Genomic DNA, 14,366 nt, shown 5'->3' on the forward strand with positions numbered 1-14,366 from the left:
TGGCTGTTACAATGGATTCCTGCTGTGACCCTTGGCTTGTTTCTGGAGCCTGCTTGAATGCTGATAGCTCTGATCTTTTACTCTGTCTCTTGGATTTCCCCTGCTTGCTACCAGCCCTGATCTTTGGACGGTCTTTGACTACCTTACTAGCTTCTGACCCGCAACCCTTGATCTGTCCCTGGTTATCCGCGTGCTGTGTCACAATGTTCCTGTGCCTCCTACCTCTGAGCTACAGTGACTGTATATAAGCTTTTACAACACTAGAGTTAAGTCCTGGAGGCATCCGAATACCTGCAAGTGCAAGTAAATATATGGAAAGGTGCATGCTATAGGCAAAGACCTCTACCATCAGTACTTGCAAATTGTGTCAGTTGTTGGTTAGCCGTAACAAATGGCAAATAGATTACAATCCATATTGATGGATTTGTTAACGTCTCATCAATTAGGTTTCACCCATAATATGAATAATATTGCTTAAAACGTGACTAAACAGAAAAAAAGATAACAGACATTTTACTAAGGTTTGATGCTGAAAATACATTTGATTCAGTCTCTTGGATGCACCTCCAACTTGTCTTAGAAGAGATAGGATTTATGTGTGAATTTTCACAATTTATTAGATCTATTTACATGAACCCTGGGACTTCGCTTTTTATTAATGGTCAATTTAGTGCCTCAATTACCATGACTAGAGGCACAAGACAAGGGTGCCCTCTTTCTTCACTCTTATTTCATTTAGCGTTAGACCTTTTTCTTGAAATTTTGACATCTAGTTCTAACCTGTATACAGGGCCGGTGCTAGGGTTCTAGGCGCCCTAGGCAAAAATTCAACGCCCCCCTGCCCCGCCGAAAACACTAAATAAATAAATAAATAATTCGATTTTATTTACCTCGCTCTTTCTTCTCCTGAAGCCTCTTCAGTAGATGCAGGGGGGCTCTTCAAACCTCTTCTCTTTTCTTTTCTTTTCTTCACTTCTCTTCTCTTTTCATTCCTATGGCTGCTCCTCGCCTTCTTCACACAGGAGGCGGAGCGATGCATGCTGGGAGGGGAGGGGGAAAGAACTTTATTCACACTGTCTGTCACTGACAGTGTGATAATGCAGCACAGCACAGGCGCCGCCGGGTAAAGACCTGTCACCTGATCACTATCGTCAGTGACCAGGTGAGCGATGTGCCGGGCAGCCCGGGCGCATCGAAATTAATTGCAAGTGGCGGCGGAAGTTGAAGAAACAGCGGCGGCGCCCTGCAGGTCCCGGCGCCCTAGGCAAGTGCCTAAGGTTGGCTAATGGGAGCGCCGGGCCTGCCTGTATAGAAACCCAGGACATCAGATTGGCCGCGTTTGCGGATGATTTGTTATTATTAATATCTGATCCGCATTGAACAATAGCACCACTATTTAAAAAAAAAAAAAAAATGAGGAATATGGCATAGTTTATGATTGCATGAATCATCAGCCAAAATCTGTGGTGATGTCTTTGGGCCCGGAGGCTAGTAAAAATGTCACTTTAATTTAGGCTAGTAGATCTTTCACTTACTTAGGTATTCAACTTCAGAAGAACATAAACTATGTAAATAAAAATATATGTACTTAATAAGAGGGAAAAAAGGAATATGAAATAAGCAGTAAAGTCCGTGACTGATGATATGAATGGTTGGAAACTTAATTAAACTGGCTTGTCCCAGATATGAAAGTAAGATGATAGTGTTCCCTAATTTGCTGTTTCCTTTACATATTTTACCCATTCTATTATCAGTTACTTAATAAGGAATTTCAGCACTGCATTTATCAATCCAAATGGCCCAGAATTGGACTTACAAATTTCAGCAGAGTCCGTCTGAAGTGGTATTACGGTCACCATTCCTTTACACTTACCTTTTCTAAATCATCCAGATTTGTATAATGGACAAGTATATCCATTTAACCAATAGCAATCAAAGGCGATTACATGTATTAAATCACTGGTTACCGTGTCTTTGAAAGCTTTCACTTCCTTCAGCCCAGATCATTGACAAATTTGAATTGCCTTATACACATACATGGAATCTCTATCATCCGTAGATTGGTCTAACAACCTTAATTCAGTTTTGAATCGACCTCTGTCGAAGTCGTATAATTGGATGAGCGAAAGTATATTAGTTAATATTGTTTTATCGTGCGATTGCACTCAGTATGCCACGGTACACGTGGCATGGCGCGATCATGTGGTAAAATACGCACGCACACAATCGCACTACAACATTTAGTTATTTATATATTTCATATTTATATTGATTCCATTCTACAGTGATTTATGAGCAGACAGTATTTAGTTTATATATTATGATTATATGTACACTTTAGTGTTATTTAAGGTCCAGGTTATAGGAAATGTGTCATGTCTGGTATCATTTTAATCTCCTATTCATCAGCAGTTGTCCGGTTCTTCCGCCGAAGAGATCGCACATTGCATACTCTAGTTAGTGATGTTAGGGAATAAATACTTAAAGTGATACTGACTGTAATGTGTAAATAGACTAGATTATGCAATGTGCGATCTCTTCGGCGGAAGAACCGGACAACTGCTGATGAATAGGAGATTAAAATGATACCAGACATGACACATTTCCTATAACCAGCTCAGTTTCATTATCAAAGCCTAATTATTACAGAAGCAGTCTTGTCATGAGAGATGCCTTTCATTTAATTATGTTATCACTTGTTATAGCAGCTGACACAAGACACAGACTGCTTCTGTAATAATTAGGCTTTGATAATGAAAAATGAGGCCTTAAGCTGAATGCAGATAAACAAATCTGTTGTCACGAATCATGCTTTTACTTTACAGGGTTAAGTCAGGTGACATGCTGCAGCCTATGGATGCAGGTGGTGGGACTCGGCTGAGTTTGCATATTCTTTCCTCACTGGGCGTGTTCTCTCTTGACTTTAAGAATCCTCTCCCACCCTCCCGGTTATAGAATTTTAGTTAATTATATTTCTTTTCCTATGTTTAAGGAGGCACAGTAGGCGGGAAAGCTTTTGCAATCAGCAGCTAATTCATACGGTGCTACCGCTGATTGGCCGCACGTCACTACTCCTTTCGAAGCACCCTGACTCTTGGTACCTCTGTGCGAGGGTCCCTCGACCTGCACGCACGTCCTTGTGAGCCCAGACGGGAGATGACAGCAGTATGAAGGTGGAGAATATAAAATAAACGGATGGTGTAGACTTCAAAGGAGACGAATGGGAAGGAGGGTTCAAAGGGTATGACTTGGAAGGTGCAATTTGGAGAAAGTAGAATGTCTACTCCACCACCTTGTCTGTTTCTGGGTGTGGGAGTGTGGTGAGAGTGAGTTTCCTGTAGGAGAGAGCAGCAGTGAATGTTGTGCCAGAGGAGGTGAGCCAGGTTTCTGTAATGGCAAGGAGGTTGAGGGATTTATAAATGAATAGATCATCGATGGATGTAAGTTTGTTACAAACAGATCTGGTGTTCCATAGTGCACAGGAGAAGGGCAGAGAGGGTAGTGAAGATATGTGGATAAGGTTGGTGGGATTGCAAGTATGGGGTGGATGGAAAGATTTGGGGTGGGGGAGGGGGCATGAACCGATAGTGGGTATTGTACGGAGACCAGGGTTAGATGAGATGTTCCTAGAAGCCATGAGAAGGAGCAGAAGACAAAACAGTTCATGTGTGCAGATTAGTGAGGAGGTGAGTAGTGAGGGACAAATAGGATGATGGAAAGAGAAGAGAAGTTTGGTGATAGTCTCCTCAATACGGGATACCTACTCTTTATTAGTATCATATCTGTAAATAATAAAGACACTCAAAAGAAAGACTTTATTTATTCAGATCTTAAGTTAATATAGATTTATTTAGGAACACTACTGTCTTCTATAGAAAAGAAATGTACAAGTCATCGAAAATGTAACCATAGGAGTCACATTTTACTAAATTTTCTCACTTCAAAAATCATAAAGCCAAGATTCATAAGTACCTGCAAAGAATAGTCTCATTCAGTTTGGGCACATGAGACTTTTTGAAACATTGACTAAGAATCATCCTATTAATACATAGGGATTTTGTTTTGGACAATGTTATGAGAGCTATTTTGGGAAATTGACAAAATCTAACTTGAAATGGCTAGCTTTACTAAATCAACTAAAAACAATAAGATGAAAATGACAAGGAGTCATGGGCTCGTCCGGGATTTGAACCCGGGACCTCCCGCACCCTAAGCGAGAATCATACCCCTAGACCAACGAGCCATTCAGAAGCAAAAATTTAAGTGCGTTTTTCGAATTTTTAAAAGCAAAAAGAAGTAATTATTTTAAAAATTTATTTCTCACAAAAAGAAACTTGTAAAGTATAGAAAATATTCCCTTTAACTAGACATTTTACAATGTAAACCCATTTCAATATTGCAATTTTATTATATATGATGCCTACAGTGTTTGGGTTTTTCTGGGGAATAATCAGAGTATCTATCACACTCTATGTGAGAAGTACGTTTTTAGAGCAATAAGCAACACAAGAGAACATGATTTAGCTGTGTTTTGTGTCAAAATGAGACTGTTCTTTAAATACACTCCAGGTCATCTACGTTGGAGAGATTTGTTTATCTGATATGGTTCCATATGGTTGATTTTCTTACGAAGTATGCACTTATGAAATTGTAAGTTTTTATAAATATAACATATTGTTGATGTTGAGATTTTTCTAAGCATTCACATCTGAAAATTTGAAAGCCAAGAATCACAGTACCTACAAAGTACCTACTCTTTATTAGTATCATATCTGTAAATAATAAAGACACTCAAAAGAAAGACTTTATTTATTCATATCTAAAGTTAATATAGATTTATTTAGGAACACTACTGTCTTCTATAGAAAAGAAATGTACAAGTCATCGAAAATGTAACCATAGGAGTCACATTTTACTAAATTTTCTCACTTCAAAAATCATAAAGCCAAGATTCATAAGTACCTGCAAAGAATAGTCTCATTCAGTTTGGGCACATGAGACTTTTTGAAACATTAACTTAGAATCATCCCATTAATATATAGGGATTTTGTTTTGGACAATGTTATGAGAGCTATTTTTGGAAATTGACAAAATCTAACTTCAAATGGCTAGCTTTACTGAATCAACTAAAAACAATAAGATGAAAATGACAAGGAGTCATGGGCTCATCCGGGATTTGAACCCGGGACCTCTCGCACCCTAAGCAAGAATCAAACCCCTAGACCAACGAGCCATTCAGAAGCAAACATTTAGGTGCTTTTTTCGAATTTTTAAAAGCAAAAAGAAGTAATTATTTTAAAAATTTATTTCTCACAAAAAGAAACTTGTAAAGTATAGAAAATATTCCCTTTAACTAGACATTTTACAATGTAAACCCATTTCAATATTGCAATTTTATTATATATGATGCCTACAGTGTTTGGGTTTTTCTGGGGAATAATCAGAGTATCTATCACACTCTATGTGAGAAGTACGTTTTTAGAGCAATAAGCAACACAAGAGAACATGATTTAGCTGTGTTTTGTGTCAAAATGAGACTGTTCTTTAAATACACTCCAGGTCATCTACGTTGGAGAGATTTGTTTATCTGATATGGTTCCATATGGTTGATTTTCTTACGAAGTATGCACTTATGAAATTGTAAGTTTTTATAAATATAACATATTGTTGATGTTGAGATTTTTCTAAGCATTCACATCTGAAAATTTGAAAGCCAAGAATCACAGTACCTACAAAGTACCTACTCTTTATTAGTATCATATCTGTAAATAATAAAGACACTCAAAAGAAAGACTTTATTTATTCATATCTTAAGTTAATATAGATTTATTTAGGAACACTACTGTCTTCTATAGAAAAGAAATGTACAAGTCATCGAAAATGTAACCATAGGAGTCACATTTTACTAAATTTTCTCACTTCAAAAATCATAAAGCCAAGATTCATAAGTACCTGCAAAGAATAGTCTCATTCAGTTTGGGCACATGAGACTTTTTGAAACATTAACTAAGAATCATCCCATTAATATATAGGGATTTTGTTTTGGACAATGTTATGAGAGCTATTTTTGGAAATTGACAAAATCTAACTTCAAATGGCTAGCTTTACTGAATCAACTAAAAACAATAAGATGAAAATGACAAGGAGTCATGGGCTCATCCAGGATTTGAACCCAGGACCTCTCGCACCCTAAGCGAGAATCATACCCCTAGACCAACGAGCCATTCAGAAGCAAACATTTAGGTGCTTTTTTCGAATTTTTAAAAGCAAAAAGAAGTTATTATTTTAAAAATTTATTTCTCACAAAAAAAACTTGTAAAGTAGAGAAAATATTCCCTTTAACTAGACATTTTACAATGTTAACCCATTTCAATATTGCAATTTTATTATATATAATGCCTACAGTGTTTGGGTTTTTCTGGGGAATAATCAGAGAATCTATCACACTCTATGTGAGAAGTACGTTTTTAGAGCAATAAGCAACACAAGAGAACATGATTTAGCTGTGTTTTGTGTCAAAATGAGACTGTTCTTTAAATACACTCCAGGTCATCTACGTTGGAGAGATTTGTTTATCTAATATGGTTCCATATGGTTGATTTTCTTACAAAGTATGCACTTATGAAAGTGTAAGTTTTTATTAATATAACATATTGTTGATGTTGAGATTTTTCTAAGCATTCACATCTGAAAATTTGAAAGCCAAGAATCACAGTACCTACAAAGTACCGACTCTTTATTAGTATCATATCTGTAAATAATAAAGACACTCAAAAGAAAGACTTTATTTATTCATATCTTAAGTTAATATAGATTTATTTAGGAACACTACTGTCTTCTTTAGAAAAGAAATGTACAAGTCATCGAAAATGTAACCATAGGAGTCACATTTTACTAAATTTTCTCACTTCAAAAATCATAAAGCCAAGATTCATAAGTACCTGCAAAGAATAGTCTCATTCAGTTTGGGCACATGAGACTTTTTGAAACATTAACTAAGAATCATCCCATTAATATATAGGGATTTTGTTTTGGACAATGTTATGAGAGCTATTTTTGGAAATTGACAAAATCTAACTTCAAATGGCTAGCTTTACTGAATCAACTAAAAACAATAAGATGAAAATGACAAGGAGTCATGGGCTCATCCGGGATTTGAACCCGGGACCTCTCGCACCCTAAGCAAGAATCATACCCCTAGACCAACGAGCCATTCAGAAGCAAACATTTAGGTGCTTTTTTCGAATTTTTAAAAGCAAAAAGAAGTAATTATTTTAAAAATTTATTTCTCACAAAAAGAAACTTGTAAAGTATAGAAAATATTCCCTTTAACTAGACATTTTACAATGTAAACCCATTTCAATATTGCAATTTTATTATATATGATGCCTACAGTGTTTGGGTTTTTCTGGGGAATAATCAGAGTATCTATCACACTCTATGTGAGAAGTACGTTTTTAGAGCAATAAGCAACACAAGAGAACATGATTTAGCTGTGTTTTGTGTCAAAATGAGACTATTCTTTAAATACACTCCAGGTCATCTACGTTGGAGAGATTTGTTTATCTGATATGGTTCCATATGGTTGATTTTCTTACGAAGTATGCACTTATGAAATTGTAAGTTTTTATAAATATAACATATTGTTGATGTTGAGATTTTTCTAAGCATTCACATCTGAAAATTTGAAAGCCAAGAATCACAGTACCTACAAAGTACCTACTCTTTATTAGTATCATATCTGTAAATAATAAAGACACTCAAAAGAAAGACTTTATTTATTCATATCTTAAGTTAATATAGATTTATTTAGGAACACTACTGTCTTCTATAGAAAAGAAATGTACAAGTCATCGAAAATGTAACCATAGGAGTCACATTTTACTAAATTTTCTCACTTCAAAAATCATAAAGCCAAGATTCATAAGTACCTGCAAAGAATAGTCTCATTCAGTTTGGGCACATGAGACTTTTTGAAACATTAACTAAGAATCATCCCATTAATATATAGGGATTTTGTTTTGGACAATGTTATGAGAGCTATTTTTGGAAATTGACAAAATCTAACTTCAAATGGCTAGCTTTACTGAATCAACTAAAAACAATAAGATGAAAATGACAAGGAGTCATGGGCTCATCCGGGATTTGAACCCAGGACCTCTCGCACCCTAAGCGAGAATCATACCCCTAGACCAACAAGCCATTCAGAAGCAAACATTTAGGTGCTTTTTTCGAATTTTTAAAAGCAAAAAGAAGTTATTATTTTAAAAATTTATTTCTCACAAAAAAAACTTGTAAAGTAGAGAAAATATTCCCTTTAACTAGACATTTTACAATGTTAACCCATTTCAATATTGCAATTTTATTATATATAATGCCTACAGTGTTTGGGTTTTTCTGGGGAATAATCAGAGAATCTATCACACTCTATGTGAGAAGTACGTTTTTAGAGCAATAAGCAACACAAGAGAACATGATTTAGCTGTGTTTTGTGTCAAAATGAGACTGTTCTTTAAATACACTCCAGGTCATCTACGTTGGAGAGATTTGTTTATCTAATATGGTTCCATATGGTTGATTTTCTTACAAAGTATGCACTTATGAAAGTGTAAGTTTTTATTAATATAACATATTGTTGATGTTGAGATTTTTCTAAGCATTCACATCTGAAAATTTGAAAGCCAAGAATCACAGTACCTACAAAGTACCTACTCTTTATTAGTATCATATCTGTAAATAATAAAGACACTCAAAAGAAAGACTTTATTTATTCATATCTTAAGTTAATATAGATTTATTTAGGAACACTACTGTCTTCTTTAGAAAAGAAATGTACAAGTCATTGAAAATATAACCATAGGAGTCACATTTTACTAAATTTACTCACTTGAAAATCATAAAGCCAAGGTTCATAAGTACCTGCAAAGAATAGTCTCATTCAGTTTGGGCACATGAGACTTTTTAAAACATTAACTAAGAATCATCCCATTAATACATAGGGATTTTGTTTTGGACAATGTTATGAGAGCTATTTTTAGAAATTGACAAAATCTAACTTCAAATGGCTAGCTTTACTGAATCAACTAAAAACAATAAGATGAAAATGACAAGGAGTCATGGGCTCGTCCGGGATTTGAACCCGGGACCTCTCGCACCCTAAGCGAGAATCATACCCCTAGACCAACAAGCCATTCAGAAGCAAAAATTTAAGTGCGTTTTTCGAATTTTTAAAAGCAAAAAGAAGTAATTATTTTAAAAATTTATTTCTCACAAAAAGAAACTTGTAAAGTAGAGAAAATATTCCCTTTAACTAGACATTTTACAATGTAAACCCATTTCAATATTGCAATTTTATTATATATGATGCCTACAGTGTTTGGGTTTTTCTGGGGAATAATCAGAGTATCTATCACACTCTATGTGAGAAGTACGTTTTTAGAGCAATAAGCAACACAAGAGAACATGATTTAGCTGTGTTTTGTGTCAAAATGAGACTGTTCTTTAAATACACTCCAGGTCATCTACGTTGGAGAGATTTGTTTATCTGATATGGTTCCATATGGTTGATTTTCTTACGAAGTATGCACTTATGAAATTGTAAGTTTTTATAAATATAACATATTGTTGATGTTGAGATTTTTCTAAGCATTCACATCTGAAAATTTGAAAGCCAAGAATCACAGTACCTACAAAGTACCTACTCTTTATTAGTATCATATCTGTAAATAATAAAGACACTCAAAAGAAAGACTTTATTTATTCATATCTTAAGTTAATATAGATTTATTTAGGAACACTACTGTCTTCTATAGAAAAGAAATGTACAAGTCATCGAAAATGTAACCATAGGAGTCACATTTTACTAAATTTTCTCACTTCAAAAATCATAAAGCCAAGATTCATAAGTACCTGCAAAGAATAGTCTCATTCAGTTTGGGCACATGAGACTTTTTGAAACATTAACTAAGAATCATCCCATTAATATATAGGGATTTTGTTTTGGACAATGTTATGAGAGCTATTTTTGGAAATTGACAAAATCTAACTTCAAATGGCTAGCTTTACTGAATCAACTAAAAACAATAAGATGAAAATGACAAGGAGTCATGGGCTCATCCGGGATTTGAACCCAGGACCTCTCGCACCCTAAGCGAGAATCATACCCCTAGACCAACGAGCCATTCAGAAGCAAACATTTAGGTGCTTTTTTCGAATTTTTAAAAGCAAAAAGAAGTTATTATTTTAAAAATTTATTTCTCACAAAAAAAACTTGTAAAGTAGAGAAAATATTCCCTTTAACTAGACATTTTACAATGTTAACCCATTTCAATATTGCAATTTTATTATATATAATGCCTACAGTGTTTGGGTTTTACTGGGGAATAATCAGAGAATCTATCACACTCTATGTGAGAAGTACGTTTTTAGAGCAATAAGCAACACAAGAGAACATGATTTAGCTGTGTTTTGTGTCAAAATGAGACTGTTCTTTAAATACACTCCAGGTCATCTACGTTGGAGAGATTTGTTTATCTAATATGGTTCCATATGGTTGATTTTCTTACAAAGTATGCACTTATGAAAGTGTAAGTTTTTATTAATATAACATATTGTTGATGTTGAGATTTTTCTAAGCATTCACATCTGAAAATTTGAAAGCCAAGAATCACAGTACCTACAAAGTACCTACTCTTTATTAGTATCATATCTGTAAATAATAAAGACACTCAAAAGAAAGACTTTATTTATTCATATCTTAAGTTAATATAGATTTATTTAGGAACACTACTGTCTTCTTTAGAAAAGAAATGTACAAGTCATTGAAAATATAACCATAGGAGTCACATTTTACTAAATTTACTCACTTGAAAATCATAAAGCCAAGGTTCATAAGTACCTGCAAAGAATAGTCTCATTCAGTTTGGGCACATGAGACTTTTTAAAACATTAACTAAGAATCATCCCATTAATACATAGGGATTTTGTTTTGGACAATGTTATGAGAGCTATTTTTAGAAATTGACAAAATCTAACTTCAAATGGCTAGCTTTACTGAATCAACTAAAAACAATAAGATGAAAATGACAAGGAGTCATGGGCTCGTCCGGGATTTGAACCCGGGACCTCTCGCACCCTAAGCGAGAATCATACCCCTAGACCAACAAGCCATTCAGAAGCAAAAATTTAAGTGCGTTTTTCGAATTTTTAAAAGCAAAAAGAAGTAATTATTTTAAAAATTTATTTCTCACAAAAAGAAACTTGTAAAGTAGAGAAAATATTCCCTTTAACTAGACATTTTACAATGTAAACCCATTTCAATATTGCAATTTTATTATATATGATGCCTACAGTGTTTGGGTTTTTCTGGGGAATAATCAGAGTATCTATCACACTCTATGTGAGAAGTACGTTTTTAGAGCAATAAGCAACACAAGAGAACATGATTTAGCTGTGTTTTGTGTCAAAATGAGACTGTTCTTTAAATACACTCCAGGTCATCTACGTTGGAGAGATTTGTTTATCTGATATGGTTCCATATGGTTGATTTTCTTACGAAGTATGCACTTATAAAATTGTAAGTTTTTATAAATATAAAATATTGTTGATGTTGAGATTTTTCTAAGCATTCACATCTGAAAATTTGAAAGCCAAGAATCACAGTACCTACAAAGTACCTACTCTTTATTAGTATCATATCTGTAAATAATAAAGACACTCAAAAGAAAGACTTTATTTATTCATATCTTAAGTTAATATAGATTTATTTAGGAACACTACTGTCTTCTATAGAAAAGAAATGTACAAGTCATCGAAAATGTAACCATAGGAGTCACATTTTACTAAATTTTCTCACTTCAAAAATCATAAAGCCAAGATTCATAAGTACCTGCAAAGAATAGTCTCATTCAGTTTGGGCACATGAGACTTTTTGAAACATTGACTAAGAATCATCCTATTAATACATAGGGATTTTGTTTTGGACAATGTTATGAGAGCTATTTTGGGAAATTGACAAAATCTAACTTCAAATGGCTAGCTTTACTGAATCAACTAAAAACAATAAGATGAAAATGACAAGGAGTCATGGGCTCGTCCGGGATTTGAACCCGGGATCTCTTGCATCCTAAGCGAGAATCATACCCCTAGACCAACGAGTCATTCACAAGCAAAAATTTAAGTGCGTTTTTCGAATTTTTAAAAGCAAAAAGAAGTAATTATTTTAAAAATTTATTTCTCACAAAAAGAAACTTGTAAAGTAGAGAAAATATTCCCTTTAACTAGACATTTTACAATGTAAACCAATTTCAATATTGCAATTTTATTATATATGATGCCTACAGTGTTTGAGTTTTTCTGGGGAATAATCAGAGAATCTATCACACTCTATGTGAGAAGTACGTTTTTAGACCAATAAGCAACACAAGAGAACATGATTTAGCTGTGTTTTGTGTCAAAATGAGACTGTTCTTTAAATACACTCCAGGTCATCTACGTTGGAGAGATTTGTTTATCTGATATGGTTCCATATGGTTGATTTTCTTACGAAGTATGCACTTATGAAAGTGTAAGTTTTTATTAATATAACATATTGTTGATGTTGAGCTTTTTCTAAGCATTCACATCTGAAAATTTGAAAGCCAAGAATCACAGTACCTACAAAGTACCTACTCTTTATTAGTATCATATCTGTAAATAATAAAGACACTCAAAAGAAAGACTTTATTTATTCATATCTTAAGTTAATATAGATTTATTTAGGAACACTACTGTCTTCTATAGAAAAGAAATGTACAAGTCATCGAAAATGTAACCATAGGAGTCACATTTTACTAAATTTTCTCACTTCAAAAATCATAAAGCCAAGATTCATAAGTACCTGCAAAGAATAGTCTCATTCAGTTTGGGCACATGAGACTTTTTGAAACATTGACTAAGAATCATCCTATTAATACATAGGGATTTTGTTTTGGACAATGTTATGAGAGCTATTTTGGGAAATTGACAAAATCTAACTTCAAATGGCTAGCTTTACTGAATCAACTAAAAACAATAAGATGAAAATGACAAGGAGTCATGGGCTCATCTGGGATTTGAACCCGGGACCTCTCGCACCCTAAGCGAGAATCATACCCCTGGACCAACGAGCCATTCAGAAGCAAAAATTTAAGTGCGTTTTTCGAATTTTTAAAAGCAAAAAGAAGTAATTTTTTTAAAAATTTATTTCTCACAAAAAGAAACTTGTAAAGTATAGAAAAAATTCCCTTTAACTAGACATTTTACAATGTAAACCCATTTCAATATTGCAATTTTATTATATATGATGCCTACAGTGTTTGGGTTTTTCTGGGGAATAATCAGAGTATCTATCACACTCTATGTGAGAAGTACGTTTTTAGAGAAATAAGCAACACAAGAGAACATGATTTAGCTGTGTTTTCTGTCAAAATGAGACTGTTCTTTAAATACACTCCAGGTCATCTACGTTGGAGAGATTTGTTTATCTGATATGGTTCCATATGGTTAATTTTCTTAAGAAGTATGCACTTATGAAATTGTAAGTTTTTATTAATATAACATATTGTTGATGTTGAGATTTTTCTAAGCATTCACATCTGAAAATTTGAAAGCCAAGAATCACAGTACCTACAAAGTACCTACTCTTTATTAGTATCATATCTGTAAATAATAAAGACACTCAAAAGAAAGACTTTATTTATTAATATCTTAAGTTAATATAGATTTATTTAGGAACACTACTGTCTTCTATAGAAAAGAAATGTACAAGTCATCGAAAATGTAACCATAGGAGTCACATTTTACTAAATTTACTCACTTGAAAATCATAAAGCCAAGATTCATAAGTACCTGCAAAGAATAGTCTCATTCAGTTTGGGCACATGAGACTTTTTGAAACATTAACTAAGAATCATCCCATTAATACATAGGGATTTTGTTTTGGACAATGTTATGAGAGCTATTTTTGGAAATTGACAAAATCTAACTTCAAATGGCTAGCTTTACTGAATCAACTAAAAACAATAAGATGAAAATGACATGGGCTCGTCCGGGATTTGAACCCGTGATCTCTTGCATCCTAAGCGAGAATCATACCCCTACACCAACGAGTCATTCACAAGCAAAAATTTAAGTGCGTTTTTCGAATTTTTAAAAGCAAAAAGAAGTAATTATTTTAAAAATTTATTTCTCACAAAAATAAACTTGTAAAGTAGAGAAAATATTCCCTTTAACTAGACATTTTACAATGTAAACCCATTTCAATATTGCAATTTTATTATATATGATGCCTACAGTGTTTGAGTTTTTCTGGGGAATAATTAGAGAATCTATCACACTCTATGTGAGAA

General features: G+C 33.8%; 8 non-coding genes across 8 annotated transcripts; all 8 read right to left on the bottom strand.

The window, feature by feature from the left end:
- Positions 1-4,171: 4,171 nt before the first annotated feature.
- TRNAP-AGG (transfer RNA proline (anticodon AGG)) lies at positions 4,172-4,243 on the bottom strand. The gene has a single exon. It is a non-coding gene; the product is annotated as a tRNA-Pro (tRNA).
- Positions 4,244-5,161: 918 nt separating this feature from the next.
- TRNAP-AGG (transfer RNA proline (anticodon AGG)) lies at positions 5,162-5,233 on the bottom strand. The gene has a single exon. It is a non-coding gene; the product is annotated as a tRNA-Pro (tRNA).
- Positions 5,234-6,151: 918 nt separating this feature from the next.
- TRNAP-AGG (transfer RNA proline (anticodon AGG)) lies at positions 6,152-6,223 on the bottom strand. Its single transcript has one exon. It is a non-coding gene; the product is annotated as a tRNA-Pro (tRNA).
- Positions 6,224-7,140: 917 nt separating this feature from the next.
- Positions 7,141-7,212, bottom strand: TRNAP-AGG (transfer RNA proline (anticodon AGG)). Its single transcript has one exon. It is a non-coding gene; the product is annotated as a tRNA-Pro (tRNA).
- Positions 7,213-8,130: 918 nt separating this feature from the next.
- TRNAP-AGG (transfer RNA proline (anticodon AGG)) lies at positions 8,131-8,202 on the bottom strand. Its single transcript has one exon. It is a non-coding gene; the product is annotated as a tRNA-Pro (tRNA).
- Positions 8,203-9,118: 916 nt separating this feature from the next.
- On the bottom strand, positions 9,119-9,190 carry TRNAP-AGG (transfer RNA proline (anticodon AGG)). The gene has a single exon. It is a non-coding gene; the product is annotated as a tRNA-Pro (tRNA).
- A 918-nt stretch (positions 9,191-10,108) lies between these two features.
- On the bottom strand, positions 10,109-10,180 carry TRNAP-AGG (transfer RNA proline (anticodon AGG)). The gene has a single exon. It is a non-coding gene; the product is annotated as a tRNA-Pro (tRNA).
- Positions 10,181-11,096: 916 nt separating this feature from the next.
- On the bottom strand, positions 11,097-11,168 carry TRNAP-AGG (transfer RNA proline (anticodon AGG)). The gene has a single exon. It is a non-coding gene; the product is annotated as a tRNA-Pro (tRNA).
- Between the last annotated feature and the right edge of the window lie 3,198 nt (positions 11,169-14,366).

This window comes from Mixophyes fleayi, unplaced genomic scaffold (assembly GCF_038048845.1).
Source record: "Mixophyes fleayi isolate aMixFle1 unplaced genomic scaffold, aMixFle1.hap1 Scaffold_2450, whole genome shotgun sequence".
Taxonomy (NCBI): domain Eukaryota; kingdom Metazoa; phylum Chordata; class Amphibia; order Anura; family Limnodynastidae; genus Mixophyes; species Mixophyes fleayi.